The sequence below is a fragment of the Cryptomeria japonica genome, chromosome 3 (assembly GCF_030272615.1).
Source record: "Cryptomeria japonica chromosome 3, Sugi_1.0, whole genome shotgun sequence".
In the NCBI taxonomy this organism is placed as follows: domain Eukaryota; kingdom Viridiplantae; phylum Streptophyta; class Pinopsida; order Cupressales; family Cupressaceae; genus Cryptomeria; species Cryptomeria japonica.
In genome coordinates, this window is record NC_081407.1 from 395170732 (window position 1) to 395190104 (window position 19373).

The window sequence follows — 19373 nt, forward strand, 5'->3', positions numbered from 1 at the left end:
TACATTAAAATTAGTGCTTAATTTCGCCAATTTCAAGTTCTTTCTACCTTTTGCTTTTCCAGCTGGGAAATTATATAATTTTGCACTAGCATTTTATGAAGTCTTTGGGACAGGGGGAACATGGGGATAGATGAATGAGTTTATGGGGCAGCAATTTTTTCTGAATTTTGGGGACTGCAAGAGGATTACTATTGGAAAAATTAATTAAAAAAATGGGAAAAGAAGTTGCAATTTATTATTTATGTAAACAATTTAAGTACAAGAAGCTGAAGTTTATACACAGTTGTACTGATGTATGACATTTTGTATTAGAGACAACAGAACATAACCAATTGGAGCAAATTCTTGCGTTGTTTTTGCAGTTGTCATTTCAAAGATGATAAAATCTTTTGCCATTCATCATTTGAAAAAATACTTCTAGGCTTCGATATTATTCTTCAAACAAATGAAAATGAGTACACCAATGCCAGCCAAATTTTGTATGGGTCATGTTGTAAAATCAGTTAGGAACTTCTGCATGATCCCAAGTAAGGGACACATTAGAGAATATAATTTGACAAAGATATGAAATGCGTTACATTTGTGAAATGTAAATGTCTTCACTAAGATTGTTATATTAACTTTCATAATTATTTGACTATAATAAGTTGATATCAAGATTGACTCTGTAAACCAAAAGTATAAATGAAATACTATTACTTGGGATTTAATCTAGCAGAGCCTAAAACAATTTTATTTTTTGCTTTTTAAAATTATAGTGGGGGTTTGGGGATGGGGTGGTAATGCCCTTGGCAAGTTTCCTTTCACAATATAGTGTTGAGTCAAGGATTGGAGACCTTGCCACTAAACCCAAATTAAAGCATTCAAGGCCACAAGGATCTTCATGTTGTATTCACCATTTTTTGTTTTCTCAAAATTTTCTTATGTTAAATGATTGTTTTACCTATAGAGGACCTCTTCTCTTCCTTTTTTTGTGATTGTAATAGAGAACAGGCTAGTATATTCATGAATTTTTAAGGGTGGGGGGGCCTCCCTATCTCTGATTGGCTCCCCTGTTAGGTTATAGGGCTAAAAGGTCTTGTGATTTTTTATTGTTTTAACTTTAAAAACTAGGTGCTTTTTTTTGTTTGGGGTATGGGGGAAACCCTATTGTGCTTGGGACAATAGAGTGTCATCTATATCGTCCAAAGGGGAAAATCACGAGCGATGTCTTTTGCTTTGTAGTACATGAATGTCCCTTGCTCTATAGGGCCATCTTGGAGACGACCTCCTTTAGGGGTGGCACCAAGGGGGCATTGTTAGGGGACATTTCGTCCTTATCCTTGTCCCTTGTAGTGATAACTTTGTCTTGGGCATGTGTCCCTAAGGAATGCTATTTTGCACAAATAGTTGCTAAATAAAAAGCTAAATTGTTTCCTCATAATTTTTAGTTTTTGCTTTCTTATGTAAACTTTGGAAGGTAGTACTTCTAGATAAAAAGGATCATAATATGTAAGAAAGCTCAGCTTTAAGCATTGGAAAAGGAGTTATAAGCCTCATAAAGTGAAAAGAGAAATACTTAACTTGAACAAAAGTGAAAGCTAAAAGGATATTTGCAAGGTTACCCTAAGTTTCTGGGACAGGGGGATGCATTTCTGGGACGCTGATTTTTTTGGCCAATTTTGGAGATGGCTAGGGGACAACAAAGGGGACGGCTATATAAAATATAGGGAAAATTTTAAATATAGAGAAAATTTTTAAATGTTCATAAGAAAACATGGATGAAGCATGCATATACACATTATATTCATATGAAAACATGGATAAAGCATGCATATATTCATTATAGAACCTTAAAATATAATATTTGTGCTCAAAATTCATTGTCAATATTCAATATGTGTTCAGAAAATCAAACAAAAACATTAGATGGCTATTAAAATACCATGAATTGAAATCAGCAATTGTAAGATGCTATCCCTGTTTTGTATCAATTTCTTTTTGCACCTATCCCCCAGGTTTGTATACACTGATATGGTTTTCTGATACGCAGATTTGTATAATAGTTTGATTGATGATTCATATAGAGCAAAGGTTTTTTAAACATTCATAACAATGCTTGAAAGATTTTACATGAAATAAGAGATGATTGAACATCTGATTACAGCAATATTTCAACTGATGTCCTTTGACATAGATAATTAAACATAGAAACTCTGACCTTAAGTGCGACAATGATACTCATAAGAGGAGCATGGAAATATATTGAGTGTCCACCATCATCACATGGAATGAGCAGCAAACTGTTGTTATGTTCGTGTAATTTCCCCACTTTGAAATAGAATTTATGGTAAATATTAATAATAAAATTAAAATTTAAAAGAATAAAAATAAAATTAAAATGAAAATATAAAAGAATATAATTAAATATAATTACAAATTTAATTAAGTTAATGAATGGACAAAAGGTATTAATTGATAAGTTGTGACTCCCAAATATGAGGTATAAAATGGAGAAGAGAGCATTATTTGAGAGGGGACAATTTGGGGGAATTAGAACTAGAAGTGCAAAACTGACTTAAATAAGAAGTGCAGATCTGATTGTGAAAGGTTGTGTCCCTTTTCAAAGGGCAGAAATAAAGAAGAGTTGCACTCTTTCAAAGAGCGCTAATGGTGAAAGGGTGTCTCTCTTGCCAAAGGGCATACATGATGAAGAGGTGTGACCTCTCCCTCACATTGAGAGATATAAAGGAAAGGAATCAAATCATCCAGTAACATCATCGATCAGTTCAGATCAGAACTGTTATTAAGTTACAGGCAGTAACATCTTTGTTCTTGGTGGTATGCATAGGAATGCGCTTAATAGGTATGCTTAATACAAAACCTTATAATGTTCATACCATCATATCCCCCCTCCGCCCCGCCCCAATATTCTGGTTGGAGGAGTTTTGAATATATTCACGTTTTATTATGAGCAATTGATAATGATTGCAATTAAGGGTATCGCTGCCTCAAGGAAGAACAATCAGATTGAAGAATGATTAGTTAAATTAGTGATAGGATCCTTAAACAAACAACCAATAATGATTGACATGACTAAGCAATAACAATAGAGGGAAAGGCAGTGACCTTTCAAAGGGGTCTCTGCTGGTAAAGTCATGACCATTGGTTGGTGGCCTTCCACCACGAATGGAGACGAATAAATAGCCTCCAAGCATTTGAAGGAAAAGAACGGAGAACCAATCTGCAGGAATAAGAATCGAAGAAGGGAATCGGGTAAGATAGGGAGGTTGCCAGCAAGGATTAACAGCGAATAGGATCAGCAACAGGTATGTGAGGATTCTGATTTAGCATTGCAGCGTAACAGCTGATACATTCCTATCTTAAATTCATTTATATTGTTGAAACTAAATTGCTACATATGATCCTAATTAAGATAGATTTCATTAATACGATATAAGGATAGATAATACCACCAAAATCTGTTTATAATACTGTATTACAATGTAGTGCTGATAATATAAGGGACTACGTAACAATTATAATTAAATGATGGCAAATAAAGGACTAATGATGATAACAAGATATTATTAACATAAAGCATTAGTGATAACCTGATATAATGCACTTACATAATTTAATGGAACTTGTGATAACAATGTTGAGCATGAACAATTATAGTAACTGTATATCTGTAGATGGACTGAATTGGACATTAAATATGATTTCATTGGTATACCATAAACAAGATTGTTCATTGTATACAATAATACAAGGGACCCTCTCTTAGGTATGCCACTTCATGGTGGATGCTTAAAACCTGCCACATGGAGCCAAGAGGGGTGTAGCATCTGCTCTTGGGCTTAAGAGAGGAGGTAGCTGTGATAAAGGGGTTGGTGATAAGACACCTCATTGGGTATGCCTATTAGAATATTTAATTATTACTTAATTAGTATTTTAATGGTCATTTGTGTAATTTTTGCTTTATTTAGTTTTCTATTTTTTGGCTTCTATTTTTAGAAGTAGATGTTTCTTTTTAGAAACATCACCGCTTGTAATTGCCTATTTAAGTGGCTCTACAATTGAATAAAGTAATCCGATTTTTTGTTCAATCAATTTTTCATGGTATCAGAGCGGGTCGATGGAATTTTTTAAAGTTTGGTGATTTTTTTAGAAAAAATTCGAAGGCTCATAAAAGCTTTCGAGTATTCAAAAAATCATTGGCGTGAAATGAAAATCTGAGGTTTAGATTTATTCATCTATTGAGATCTCGACAAGATAATTCCTATTGATCGTCCATACTAGTTGTTCTCTAGGTGATTTATATCACGAATAGGATAAAAGATCGTTCAAAAGGCCTATAGCGATTTATTTTGTATAAGAATGAGCCAACTTGAAATTTGAGCATTTTCACTATGAAGTTTTTTTCCTTCTTATTGTAGGAAAGGATGGATTACTACCTGGATATTATTTCCATAATTTTTTTTTAAGTGATTTTTTTAATGAAAACAATCCTTAGTGTTTTTTTTGCTGAACAAGGGTTTCAAGTTCGAGCTAGGTTTTGCGTTTTGCAGGGTTGCTATGAAAATCAAAGTGTTTTCATCAGTTTTTTTTTTGGAAATTGCGTCAAGGGTCTTTTGCTCTCGAATTTCAGCTCGTGTTTTCTTGGCGACAGTTTGTTTCGCGTCTATTTTGCGCGCGATCTTTGTGCCTGAGGAAAATAAAAATCGCGATTCCATTCTTTTATTTGCTTGTGGTTTTCAGCCTGGTTTTTCTTGTGTCGCATAGTTGTGATTTACACGATATTCAAGGTTTTAAAAATCATCATGCCCTTGTCTGTTTTTTGTGTCGGGTCTAAGATTCGGGTCGGGTATTAATTTATTTTGGCTTTTCATGTGATTTTCGGCAGCGACAGAGCCCTTTTTTCGTGGTTTCTTCTTCTGCGATTTTTGCCGAAGTTTTTCCACGACGATGATCTTCATTTTCGCGCATTTTTCTTTGCGACTGCACGACGAGATTTTGGGGTGTTGCATGAGTTTTGAAATTTATTTTTTGTCTGTATCAGACTATCAAAACTTGTCGCGAGTTAGGCGAGTTTCCCGAGTTGGCGAGTCGAGTGAAGCTCAGCGAGTTTTGGTAGCTCGTGACTCGGACTCGGCGAGTTTTTTGCATAACTCGCATGACTCGCGAGTCCGGCGAGTTATGGACAAACTTGCCTAGTTTGAGCTCCAGGACTCGTGCCGCGGCAGGTCACGTTTTGACTTGCAAAAAACAAAAAAAATAAGAGTTTTTTGATGTTTTTTTTCGTATTTCTTTTTCATTTAACCCTAAAAGGTCTTGTAATTGCTAGTTGTGAGAAGAAGAGAGGAAATGTGTGAGAGAGGAAGGAAAATAAGAGGCCATAGGTTTGCAACCAGCAGGGAAGAGTCATGCGAGTTATGCAAAAAAATCGCCTAGTCCGAGCTCCAGGACTCGTGCCGCGGCAGGTCACGTTTTGACTTACAAAAAACGAAAGTTTTTTGATGTTTTTTTTTTGTATTTCTTTTTCATTTAACCCTAAAAGGTCTTCTAATTGCTAGTTGTGAGAAGAAGAGAGGAAATGTGTGAGAGGAAGGAAAACAAGAGGCCATAGGTTTGCAACCAGCAGGGAAGAAGAGCATCAAGGAGACCACAAATCACATTGGGGAGGCCATAGGCTTGCATTGAGAGCATCAAGGAGTCCATAGCAAAAATCTCTAAATTTCAAAGGTTTTTTTATTTTGCCGAGTCATTGTCGAGTTGTTGCCGAGTCATAGCCGAGTCACGAGTCGAGTCGGCCTTGTCGAGTCCGAGTCTGGGAACTTTGGTCTGTATGTTCTTCGACCTGCGTGTTAAGGGTTTTTATGATTTTTTCCCTTGAAAATTTTTGGCTTTTTAATATAATTTTGTCCTTAAAAATTTATCTTTGGGTTTTATAGTTTTTATCCATAAATAATTATTTGCTGGGTTTTAATAGTTTTTTCCACAATTTTTTTTTTGGGGGGGGGGGGGGGGGGGTTTACCCTTTTTTACAAAAACGATGATTTGTAAATCCAACTTTTAGAGTTTTCACAAATTTTTCCTGAAAAATTGTCTGTGGGGTTTCTGATTTTTCTCCACAAAAAATCATGGGAGGGTTTTGCTTGATTTTTCCTTTAAAATCAGGGAGTGTTGTTTTACCACGTGATGTCTGCTGTTTTACCACGTGATGTTTGATGTTGTACCACGTGATGTCTGATGTTTTACCGCGTGATGACTAGTGTTTTACCACGTGATGTTTGGGGTTTTACCGTGCGACGTTTTGGGGTTTTTACCATTTTTTCTCCACAAAAAATGATGATTTGTATCTTCAGTTTTGGAGGGTTTGCCGATTTGTCCTCAAAATCGTGGTTTCAAGTTTCAGTTTGGTTACCCAACATCAGGTTGGATGGATTCTAGTATTCTTGGTCATTAACACTTTGCAGATCCAAGGAGGGTCTCCGTTGCAGCAAAGTGTTCTTTGCGTTTGTGATCAAAAGACTTGCAATGTCTTCTGTAAGATAGTTAGTAGATAGAATGACCATCAAGGGAGGGTATTAGAATATTTAATTATTATTTAATTAGTATTTTAATGGTCATTAGTGTAAGTTTTGCTTTATTTAGTTTTCTATTTTTGGCTTCTATTTTTAGAAGCAATTGTTTCTTTTTAGAAACATCATCGCTTGTAATTGCCTATTTAAACAACTCTATGATTGAATAAAGTAATCCGATTTTTTGTTCAATCAATTTTTAACGCCACCCCATCTGGATGGCAAGAAGCCACATTGGGCCAAGAGGGATGTAGCATCCACTCTTGGGCCTAGGTTGAGGGTTTCTTGGGCACCCTATCAAACCAGCCTATCCCAGTTCACTAAGAATGGAATAACAAAGAACAAGAAACTCATCTATAATCTGATTTTATCTACTCTAACAAACATAATATAAAGGATAATTAACTCATTTGAAGGTCTTCAGCAGGTAACTGTATCACTCATCCTAATCTCTTTAATATATGTTTCAGTTTATGAGTATTACTTCATAAGTGTTCTCTTATTTTGTATTTGCAGGGAATCAGTCTACTAAAGGTACTTCCATAAACTCAATTACCTATTTAGATTTGGTGAACTTAAGTTAATTTAGAGTATAACTAATTGGGGGACATTACAGTTTGCTCCTCTGTAGCCAACAATATCTGATCTGAAACAGGGTCTGAAAACAGGTCTGCCCTAGCTCAAAAAATGGAGTACAAGGCCTCACAAACTTCCAACACCAAATCACAACTGACCCAAACCCCTTGCTCCTTCCTGGTGAGTTCGACCAGTCATATAAATCTCAAATAGATGCAAACTATTCCTTAAGTCATTGCCAGATCAATATAACAGCAGCTGCCCCAAAAAGCTTGAAGAATTTTTTTTTTTTAGAAGTTAAGTGGGTCCTTTTTTTTTAAATGCTGCCTGGCGCTGGCAACTTCCGGCCATCCTTGGGATGGTCAAGGGATGTCCCAGATGTTCCCCTCCGTCCCTGGTGCTAGGCTGTGGCGTCCCTGGCTTTCCGGGACATTTCCTGCAAAAAGCAGCAGATTGGGGACGCCTAGGGGATGTCCTTGGGCCATCCCCGTGTCCTTGGGATGGGGATGGGGTTTTTAGGCCCAGGGACGCGTCCCTGGGTAACATAGGATATTTGTCATTAAGAAATGAATGAGAATATTACTTGTGGATGAAAAGGTAATGCCAATGAGTAAAAACATTTTAAGAGCTTTAGCTTTGCCATTTTGATTTTGAGGTTTCTGTGCCTTTCTTTTATCAAAGGTTCTTTTTGTAAGAAAATATAGGAAATTGATGAGAAGAGCTGGGAATAGATTTTAAAGGCCCAAATTTGTTTCTGATGTATGTAAAATATTAAATAGGTAAAGCATCCCAGCCTTTTTACCACTAATAGAAGGGAAGTGTATGATTTCATGAATAACAATTATCCTTTCCATAATTTGCCTTTCTCCAGAAACCCCATCTTGCTCATGGAAGATGATCAAAGGGAGAATGACTTTTATTCGGTTTGCGATGAATTTGGAGATGACCTTATACACCATATTGCAAAATGGTATTGGACTAAATTGTTTAGAGAGTAAGCATCCTTAGACTGAGGAATGCGAACTATCAAAATAGAGTGAAGGTTTTTAAAGGCTTTGAGATTCTTCTATACTTGCCATGCTATTCTTAATCAAATCCTAAAAATAAAATGCTGAAAGAAGTATATATGGAAACCATTGAGTACTATAACTTTTGAAGTCAAATATGATCAATTTAATTTTCTATTCCTAAACTAGGCATGACATCCCTTGGTTTTGATCATGTGAGACTAACCTATAGATGTTAGCGAGCATGAATCCCTACACAGCTTTACAATCCACCTCATCACCAGTGACAATGTCTTCAAAGAAATGAACTGTTTCCTTTCCTATCCTTCTGTGACTTCTAAATATCACCAGACTCATTTTTTAAGCAATTGATCTTATTGCTTTGATATCTGAGTTTAGTGCTTTGATGAAAGAACATTTAATATAACAATTACGTCTACTAAGGGAGATGTTTCCACTATCTCCTTCCATGGAGTGTGAATGACACCAGAATGAAGTTCCATGCAACAACCAGTTTGGCCTGGCAGATTTGTCATCTCATCATTGAGGCAGCTCATCCCACCATAGAAAGGGCTTGTGCAGATGTCATCAAAATCCAGGTGCTCTAACTACACCTTTTGAAATCTGAAAAGGTAAACCAACTGGCCAGTGATCAGACCCTCCAGTTTTCAGGATCTTAGACTTTGGAAAAAGGTTTCATTCAAGCCATCTGGTTTTCCACAAGGATCTGTCTAGCCTTTCAATAGTATGGTTTCTATCTTTTCTTATGTTGTTCAAAGTGAAGTGGCCCAAAGAGGGTTTTATATTTCACAAGTCCAAGTTGTTGATTAATACTTTCTTGAAGGAATACTTCCTTTCTTATCCTTGATTTCCAAGACCACATTGAAGTCACCTCAGATGATCCATTTAGATGCCCATCTAATCAGCTGACATCTTTATAGATTTTGAAAGGCTTCATTTCTAGGATCCACTTGACAAAGACGATAGAAGTTTGTGAGTAAAAATTTGAGGGAACTCAAGGGTGAGAACATGGCAAGCAATCTGGTCCTGTGATGAATTGATCATTGTGGATATGATCTGAGTAGGATATCATAGATTGATAAACCACTGGATTGACCAATTGGTTTTTTTCCTACAAATCTAGCTTTATTCTATATCTTTAAGTAATCTATATATAATAGATTTTGTGGTAGTCTAGTTTCTTGTGATAATAAATTATCTTGTTTTTCTATTTCTATCAGTCCTTTCCTTAGTCTCATCATCTTGGCTTTAGCATGTAAGCATCTTACATTCCATGAAATGCTTGCATTGGTTTGATTTTCTTTTCTTGGGTCTTCCTATCACATCTTCCTAGAGAGAACGTGAGCATTTTGCCATTGCTGCCTTTTAAATCTTAAAACAATTTGGATGGGTTCCTTGCTTGCCATGCCTTGTATCGAGGATCTTTTTTTGTTTGTTTGTGAATTACTCTATACGGTTAAAGTTTTATGATCCTTTTGCCATTGCTGCCTTCTGAAATTTTTCCCACAAAGTATGCAACCCTTATGTTTTATCATCCTTGATTCTATTCTGTCCTGTCAATTATGTGAGGTTACTTGGTCCTGTGATAGATCACCTTCTCATCTTTCAATTTTTGAAAAGGATTTTTTTGTTGGATTCTATTGTCTTAGGTACCGTATTTAATTGGGATATCATCCTGTTTTAGCACCTTGTTTTTCAGATTGGATTTACTATTCCTTTTTTTCTCTTCCCAAATGGCCATACAAGTGACATTTCCTACAATCAAAGGGGATGCATTCATAATCACTGGATTAAATCCATTCAAGATAACATTCTCCAAGGGTGAGATTTTTTGGCAGGGACACATTCTTGCATAGTTTGCAGAGCTTTTTCCTCCTAAGGACGCAGCCATACTTATGTAACCTCCAAGCAACTCACCTATCTGTTTGAAGACATTCTGACTATAGCTAATGTAGAAGTGCATATAGCTGGACCCACACAGGTGCTTTTGAATGCATTTCCTCCGTGGATTTGGATTCAATGTGGCAATATTTCATGAACAACCCAACATTTCTATAGAACCAAAGATCTTCATGAAAGATGATCTCTTGATTCATTTCATTTGCAAAAGTGACAAAAATAACCTTGATGGATGATCTCACTCTCATATTCTCCATAGGTTCTCTAATGGATTTTGCCCCACTGATACATGTTTTCCTCTAATACATACATAGCTAGAAATCTATTGATGAAACCTGTTGTGGCTAGTCTATGAATATTATCTTCTAGATATTCCATCTCAAGATCCAAGACTTGGTTGTATTTCTTGGTTTCAAAACAAACATCTGTGGATACCGAGGAAAGGTGATCTTATATTTGCCAACTATTTTCAATTAAATGGCATGCTATTTCTTTTCTGTTGGACTGCTCTTGTCAGCATGTGGCAGAAGGAATCTTGGGCAGAAGGTTGGGAGGGAGGTTAGCATGCCTCCTATTTCATTGATACATATGAATCTTGTTGATGTGTTTTTTATGCACATGCGAACACAGAATAAAATACCCAAAAGTATCTTATCCTCTCTTGAACAAAGTTACTCAAATGCTGAAGATTCACTTAAGGATCACTTGAGATAACTCCAAGGTTCTGGCATGTCGGGTCACGACGTGTGGATAAGCTCATTTGGATGATGTGATTGCTGGTATCACAAAGGGACTTACGTTGAATTGTCGAATGCTTGAATCGCTGGAACTTGATCATCTAATGTTGCAATCTTGGTGATACTTTTTGATCCTAAACTAACTTGAGTTTGAAAAAATGGCAAAAGATGAAGGGTTGAGAAAGTCTATTCTAAGGCATAGAATGTAAGAAGATGGATGAATGATTAGATGGAATCCTACTGGGTGAGGTCTCACCATCGACTTGAACAATTTGACACAAGCTCAGTGCAATCTTCTAAGGACAATTCAAGGGTGTTCAAATTATTACCATCAAAATTTGCTCACCATTCAATTGAATGCATAAACAATGGACGCATAACAAGTTGAAGTTAAGTTCATATCACTCCAGTTGACCACACAAGGCACACTTACAATCAACAAGAGGCTAGTGGTATGGACTAAATGGAGTCCACATAAATGCATTCAACAAATTCCTCCATTTAAACTAATCAACATGAAAATAAAATGAGAAGTAGAACCATGAGGCTTGTTGAAATAACAAATTTCACCACAACTTCAATGAAAAGAGTATCTCATTTACAAGTCATAACAACAATTCTTCCTTCTCCTAATCTACTCTAACTTCTATTCTATCTTCTATTCTTCTCCTACTACTATTCACTATTTGTTAACTATTCACTATTCATTAACTATTAACCTTCACAGATGAGAGATTTGAGCCTTTTATAATGCTCTCAATACAATTCAATGGCTCAGATTAATTTGAAATTAATGGCCGAGATTTTACAATGGAAACCCTAATTAGGGTTTGTTACAACAAACTCTATTCTATCCAATGAAATAATTACAACACTTTGACACTTGTCTTCTTTGGAATATTCGATCAATGGATAACGAGGGTAGGTGCCTCGAAGTTTGTGCCTTCATGTATGAGTCAAGTTCATTGAATCAAGACGTGCTGATGTGGAACTCCTTGATTTGGTGAGTGATGACTGGGATGATGACTAAGATGTTGCTTCAACTTGCACTTGCACTTGGTAGATCATCATGAAGGAATATTTCTTGATACTCAACATTATCCAGCTTCAGCGGTGATGATGATGATCTTCTAACTTTGATTAACTCTTTTGAAAGTATCCTCTTCAATGCTTCAATCATGGAGGTGCAAGGTATAGATCTTGTCTTCCTCTTAGTTTTGAAGTATTAATGTTGCCTTGGAACAAATTCTTGATGGCACAACTGCTTCTCTTCTTTAGAATTCTTTCTTTGTGACTCCCTGGTGTTGTGAGAATTGAGATTCCTCTTGGGCATTCTATGCTTGTAGATGAAGTTTTCTTCCTTGCATAGTGATGTAGATCTTACAATCTCTCTCCTTTTGCTTTGCAATCATCATCCTCTCTTATCTGCAAAACAAAACAAACATGATATCAAATACATAATTTATAACCTTGATAGTTCTTCTAACTTGATATATCCTTTGGTTTTATGCATTTTGCAAGTTTGATAAGAGGATATAGAGAGAATTCGCCTTCATGAATGAGCACTTGAAGTTGTTTTCCGCTCCTAGAGAGGAGCTTTTGAAGTTCATAAAATTACCCTTAACTTGCCTTTGAACTTGTTGTGACCTTTTCGCACATCGCCCCATTGCAAATGGGGACCCCCTACTTTTTAGGCCCTCTTGGTCTTTTGGCTTGCGTTTTTGGGTCTTTTCGTAGCAGTCTCGTCAGTCTCTCTCTAAGTTTGTGAGCGTTTGGGGGTCATATTGATTAAAACTGCTTTTTGTTTGAGCGAATTTGGTGAAGTCTAGGGCCCGTTTCATCAATTTTAGGGTTTTTGCCTTCAATCCTAGATTTTAGGGGGTTTCTTTTAGGGTTTTGGAAAAACTGAACTTAGAACTGGAATTGGGACCCTTCAAGGAACCTCCTAGTAAAATTTGAGTGAATTTTGAGCACTTACTATTTTTAGTAAATTTCACTGTCGGGATTGGTCTAATTTTGCCAAAAATCAAACTTACTATTTTTAGTATTTTCTATTTTAAGTAAATTTCTATTTTTAGTAATTGATTTCCTTACCTATTTTGCCCAAACCTTGACATTTTGAAACACTTACTATTCGGGAAAATCTATTTTGGCAGGTTCATCCCTGAAGACGTTGAGACTGAATGTTCTTGAAGATCATTTCAAAATCCGTAAGAGTCGGAAGGCAGGCAAGTTCGATCAAAAAAATGGTTATAGAACTCCTATTCTAGAAGAGGAAAGCATGCAAAATCATCCAAGTCTGGAAATTCACATCAATCTATCATCCTGATCCGAAAATGGCTTGAAATTTGACTAAGTCTGAAAATTTGAAAGATCTTCCAAAATCCAGAATTTGCATTATGATTCTTAGGGACTTGAAACCACTCTCAAATATCCTGACAATATATATGAAATATAACTTAAAATATAAGAAAGAAAAAAGACATATTGAAGATGCCACTTATACTTAAATGTTATATTTCATATATATCCTGATGAAGAGAATGAGGAAAAATCATGAAAATCCTTCCCCAAGTCAATTCAGCGCCCAAGTTTGGCCATGGGCACCAAACAAAGGAGTCCATGGAGAACGTGGAGAATGTGAAAATCCTTGCCTAGGTGGTTTTAGCACCCATACTTCAAGGGCGCCAAAGTGAAGTTGACATGGAAAGCATGGAAAATTGTGAATTCCACCACTTAGTGAAAATTCCGCCCTACTCCAAGGGAGGGCGCCAAAGTGGAGTGCTCAAGGAGAACGGAGGGAGTTTAGAATTCCTTGCCTTAGGGAGAATTGCGCCTAAGGAAGGTACCAGGGCGTCAAAACTTGATGGTCATGGAAAGCTTCAAAATCACAAAATTCCTTACCAGTGCGGAATCATTGCCCAAGTCCAAAGGCAAGTGCCTAAGTCCAGTGATCAAGGATGAATGCTTCAAGATGAGATTTCCTCCATCAAGGTCAAAATTCCATGCCCAGTCAGAAAGTTGAAGAGAAATTTTCTGAGGCATGGAAATAATGAAATTCCTTCACCATGTTGGATTCCACGTTCAAGTCAAAGAATGAAGAGCAATTGTCTTAGGCATGAAAGTCCAAGGGTCAAGGAAGAATGAAAAATAGAAATCCCCTCGAGAAATTTTTTGAAATTTCCATTTTTAGACACCAAATCTTATCAGAATCCGAAAATTTTGCAGATTTGGACTCATGGGAGAATTATCTCTCTCCTAGACCCGGGTCTTAAATTTTAGGAAATTTCCTAAAAAATAGCAGATGTGAAAATTGGTCGAAAAGCTCCCTGCAAACATGATGAATTCAAAGAGCACAAAAATTCCTTCCTTAGGGAAGAATTGCGCCCAAGAAGAAGAAATTCTAGGAAAGGTGAAAATTTGGTGTTGTGTCGGAAATTCCTTCCTTTAGGACAAAATTCCAGGAAAGGTGAAAAATTGACTAAGTGTTTGAAATTTCTTCCTTCAGGACATAGTTCTTGGAAATCATGAAAATTGGCTAAGGCACGAAGAATTTCCTTCCTCAGGGTAAGGAACAAATTTCTTTCCAAAGGAGAATTCCTTCACAACAGGAATTCCACGTCGGGATGAATTGAAGGTAGAAAAAAACAATATCTAAGGCAAGGAAGGAATCAGGGTTGAACTAAATAAGAAATTTCCCCTTGAGAATTTTTTTGAAAAATCCATTCTCGGGCATCAAATCACATCCAAATTTCAAAATTTTCATAGATTTGGATTCGTAGGAGAATTCTCTTCCTCCTGGACTTGAAACCCTAATTTGTGGAAAATTCCTAAAAATTAGGAGATGGTGAAAAGTGATGGAAAACCTTCTCCGAGCAAGGAAAGTTGAAGAGACTTCAAAAAAATTCTTCCTGAATCAAATTTTCTCTCTCCAATAATTCTAGATGTGCAGGAGCGGATATACGACGACGGGGTCTACTTGCATGGCGAGGATCTATTGAGCGCATGGCAGTATGGTGGCGCATTCATTGCCGAAATATTTGACCAAACGACGACCCGATCATTGCATGTTGAATTTATGGCAGTTTCTTTTTGCATGCAGCCGCTGCATGTGGAAATGATGGAGCATTTATGACATAATGGGGTGATTTTTGCATGGATGAATTTTCAATGCATGTTGGGCAAATTTGGAAGAGGTGGTGGATTCAATGCACAATGGACGCCATTTTTGGCAGGAATGTAACCAATTGTAATGGGTTGGAATTAATTGTATATGGGCTTAATGGGTGTTAAATGTTGATTCCCACCTTGTTGCATCTTGAGTGGAGAATCTTTTAGGGAAAACCCTAACTAGGGTTTTGCATGTAATCATGGCTAGAGGCCTATATAAAGGGGTGACCCCCCTCATTTGTAAAGGAGAGAGACTTGTATGAAATTGTTGTGATAAGTTTTGAGATAATAACAATGAAACATTGTTCTCTGATGGTGTCCACTTAAGTTATTTTTTCAAAGCTTGCATGGTTTCACCTTCCTCACTTATATTAGAAATAGTAAAGTGCTTTGATTTCAATGGAGAATGTAATGGTGTCTGATGAATTTCCATGGTTCATACTTTTTGCATCTTGTTGATTGTAAGTTGCAGTGTAAAGTTAGCCTGAACCACTAAACTTGTGCTAAGTTCGGTTGTGGACAGTCGTTTGGATTGTGCCGTTTTGGGTATTCAGATGCACTTTCTCGATTTGAGAATCCTTCAACATCCTTAGAAGATTGAATCGGTTCTTGCGGAGTTGTAGTTAAACTTGGCGAAGCAGAGCTTGGTTTATTTGGGATTTGTCCACCGAAGCATTAACTGTTGATATCATTGCCCTTAGGAGTAGATTTAGATCCTTCTAAACCCTTTTCCCCTTTATTTTCAGTTCATTTTAGTCCGTTTGAAGCAGCAGCATCGCAAAATTGCCATATCCGATGATGGAGTTCCAGACACAACAAAGAAGTGAAAAATGATGCAAACGTAAGGCCCCTTGGATTACCAACAATCACATCAGCCAACTGAGTCACGTTCGTAGCATAAAGGAACCTTGGAGTCGATTGTTTGAACTTCTTGCAATCTTAGCATGCAATCACACTTTGATCAAGAGAGAGTGAAGTGACCGTTAGGCAACTTTATTTTGTGTTCGACGTAGTCATAAAAAACACGTCAACAAAACTCACTTTCATTCATTTACCTTCATTGTTGAGCCTTTCCACATGCAAATATGATGAATTGCCCTTAGGGAAGGCTACTAGAAGAAATTCGCTCCCCCTGCTCAGTTTATGGCTTTCAACTCAAAATCACTTTTTGTTTGCATATGAAGTTCACTCTTGGAGGCTATCACATGAAATTCTCTCTCAAACTCATTCTCATGAAGTTCACTTTCCATCCACAAGACATGAAATTCGCTCATACACCTCAAGTTGTGAAGTTCGCTCATGTACCTCAAAACATGAAGTTTGCTCATTCCTTCTAGTTCATGAAGTTCACTTCTTACTCGTCTTTCATCATTCAAAATCGTTCTCTTTTAGGCATGCTAAAGTATCAAATTAGCTCTAGAAAATGATCTATTAGCTGCCTTGTATCTTATCTTGGGCAAATTCTTGTTCATTCCTTCTAGTTCATGAAGTTAACTTCTTACTCGCCTTTCATCATTCAAAATCGTTCTCTTTTAGGCATGCTAAAGTATCAAATTAGCTCTAGAAAATGATCTATTAGCTGCCTTGTATCTTATCTTGTGCAAATTCTTGTTCATTCCTTCTAGTTCATGAAGTTAACTTCTTACTCGCTTTTCACCATTCAAAATCATTCTCTTGTAGGCATGCTAAAGTATCAAATTAGCTCTAGAAAATGATCTATTAGCTGCCTTGTATCTTATCTTGGGCAAATTCGCTCATGTAGGCTGATTCCCGAGGTTCGCTCATGTAGGCTGATTCCTGAAGTTCTCTCATATGGTTGAGTTTATGAAGTTCATTTTCAACTGAAGATTAGATTGACTCAAGGTAAATACTCTTATATCACCTCTTGGGCAAATGGAGGATATTCATTCTCATTTAGGAATACATGAAATTCGTTCATCTCCCTCCAAAGATGAAGTTCGCTTATCTCCCTCCAAACATGAAGTTCGCTCATGTAGTCCAATTTGTGAAGTGCGCTCATGTGTCTTGATTTATGAAGTTCGCTCATCTCCCTTCATTCTTGAAGTTCGCTCTTATATCTTGATTTTTGAAGTTCACCCATATAGCTTGATTTGAGAAGTTCGCTCATCTACCTTGAAACATGAAGTTCGGTCATGTGGATGAATTTGTGAAATTCGCTCATGTGTCTTCATTTTTGAAGTTCGCTCATCCTTCACAATCCTTGAAGTTGGCTCATCTCCCTTGAATCTTGAAGTTCGCTTAGATCATTGAGTTCATGAAGTTTTTTTCATATCGAATCAACTCAAGGTAAATACTTTCAAATCTCTTTCGCTCTTCCGTCATGAATTTCGCTCATATAGCTTAAGTTGTGAAGTTCGCTCATATAGCTTAAGTTGTGAAGTTCGCTCATGTAGCTGGATCCTTGAAGTTCGCTCATGTCATTGAGTTTGTGAATTTCATGCCTATGTTGCTAAAGGTGAGGGCCTCTCCTAAAGGTAGTTTGTCATGTTGTCATCAAATAGTGACTAAAAGCTTTAAAGTTGAGCTCATAGAATGAAAGAAAATGAAGGGAGCAAGTTCAAAGACAAGGGTAACTTCATAAACATCAAGGGTGGAGTGAACTTCAAAAACTCCTCTCTAAAAGAGAAAAACAGCTTCAATAACTCCTTCATGAAGGCAAATTCTCTCTAAATCCTCTTATCAAACCTGCAAAACACATAAAATCAAGGGATATATCAAGTTAAGAAGAACTATCAAAGTTATATATTATGTATTTGATATCATGTTTGTTTTGTTTTGCAGATAAGAGAGGATGATGATTGCAAAGCAGAAGGAGAGAGATTGTACCCAACATAGAAGATCCAAGAGGAATCTCAATTCTCATCTATGCTGATCCTTGAAGTTCGCTCATGTAGGGTGGATCCTTGAAGTTCGCTCATGTCCCTTCATTCTTGAAGTTCACTCTTATATCTTGAAACATGAAGTTAGATCCTATCATCCATCACATGAGGCAACTTTTGAACTTCGTCTTTGATCTTGCTCTTAAAACCACTCTTTCTTTAGCTTGTGAAGTTCATGATTATGTTGCTAAAGGTGAAATTCGCTCATCTCCCTCAAATTGTGAAGTTCGCTCATTTAGTCCAATTTGTGAAGTGCGCTCATAGGTTGCTCAAGGTGAAGTTCGCTCATATAGTTGAGTTCATGAAGTTTGTTTCAAATTGAATCAACTCAAAGTAAATGTTTTCAAATCCCTTTCACTCCTCTACTTCCAACATGAACTTCGCTCATCTACCTCAAATCATGAAGTTCACTCATGTAGCTGAGTTCATGAAGTTGAAGCTTGCTCCTCTTTTTGCTCGTGAGGCTGAGCTTATGAAGTGGATTTCAAACCAAGATTAAACTCTCCTTTGCTCTCTTTCAATTACTCTCTCAACTTCAATACATGATAACATGCTCAACATGAGGTTTTAGGATGAGTTTTCGCCAGAGATTAGAAAATCGCCCAAAAATCACCAAACTCGGCGAGTCCGAGTCTGAGACATGCTCGCCGAGTCTCTGGAACTCGGACTCGGGCTCGACCGAGTTTGGTGAGCAAACTTTGCCAGACTCGCCGAGTTGGCGAGTTTGGCATAAACTCGCCAAACTCTGCGAATCTAGTGCCTGAAACTTGGCTACTGGCTAGGTTAAGTAAAATGACAAAAAAAAACATTTTAAAAAGGTTTTTTTAAAATGAATGGTCTCGTCTTTGTTCACTACAACCTCCGCCTGAGAATGAGAAAAATTAGGGTTACAACATGTCAGCCAATAGATAAATAACACCCGACGCCTTTATTAAATAATAAGTTTTTTTGGTGGAGCGCGCAAGGAGCGCTGCCCCTTGACCCCACCTTGGGGGCGCTGCCCCCAAACCCCCGTCGAAAAATATGGGGGGAAATTGCGTCAATAGAAGTAGGGAAAATTTAACCTCCAATAGAGGAGGAGCGGAGAGCACGAGCGCAGACAGGAGATTCAGAGGTAGATAGTGACACGGATGTTCCTGATGTTGGTGAGCATGGCATGGTGTCACGGGGAGCGGCTATGGCTATCGAATCATCCAGGACCTACCTTAGACGCCTTCACAGGGGGCCGGGGCCGGGGCCGTAGGGTGTAGGCTCCTCTGAGCCATAGGCTTGTAGTTGTATTTACCTTTGGTATTTGTATGAAACATTTGATGATGATCATATGATGACATGGATTTTTTATTCCATGAGTTTTGTAATATTGTATACATTTGACAATATTTATATATCTATGTTTGTTATTTCCTTCAGCTACAATTTGCGTTTCTGCTTATGTGATTGATGTATGCTTGTGTTTGTAATCAAATGAGCCGAGTTTGATGATGTTATTGTGTCTTT

General features: G+C 37.1%; 1 protein-coding gene across 1 annotated transcript in view; it reads left to right on the forward strand.

Moving 5' to 3' along the window:
* The window catches only part of LOC131047859 (uncharacterized), a 113025-nt gene that overhangs the window by 72772 nt on the left and 20880 nt on the right, over positions 1-19373 (forward strand). The window lies entirely within an intron of this gene.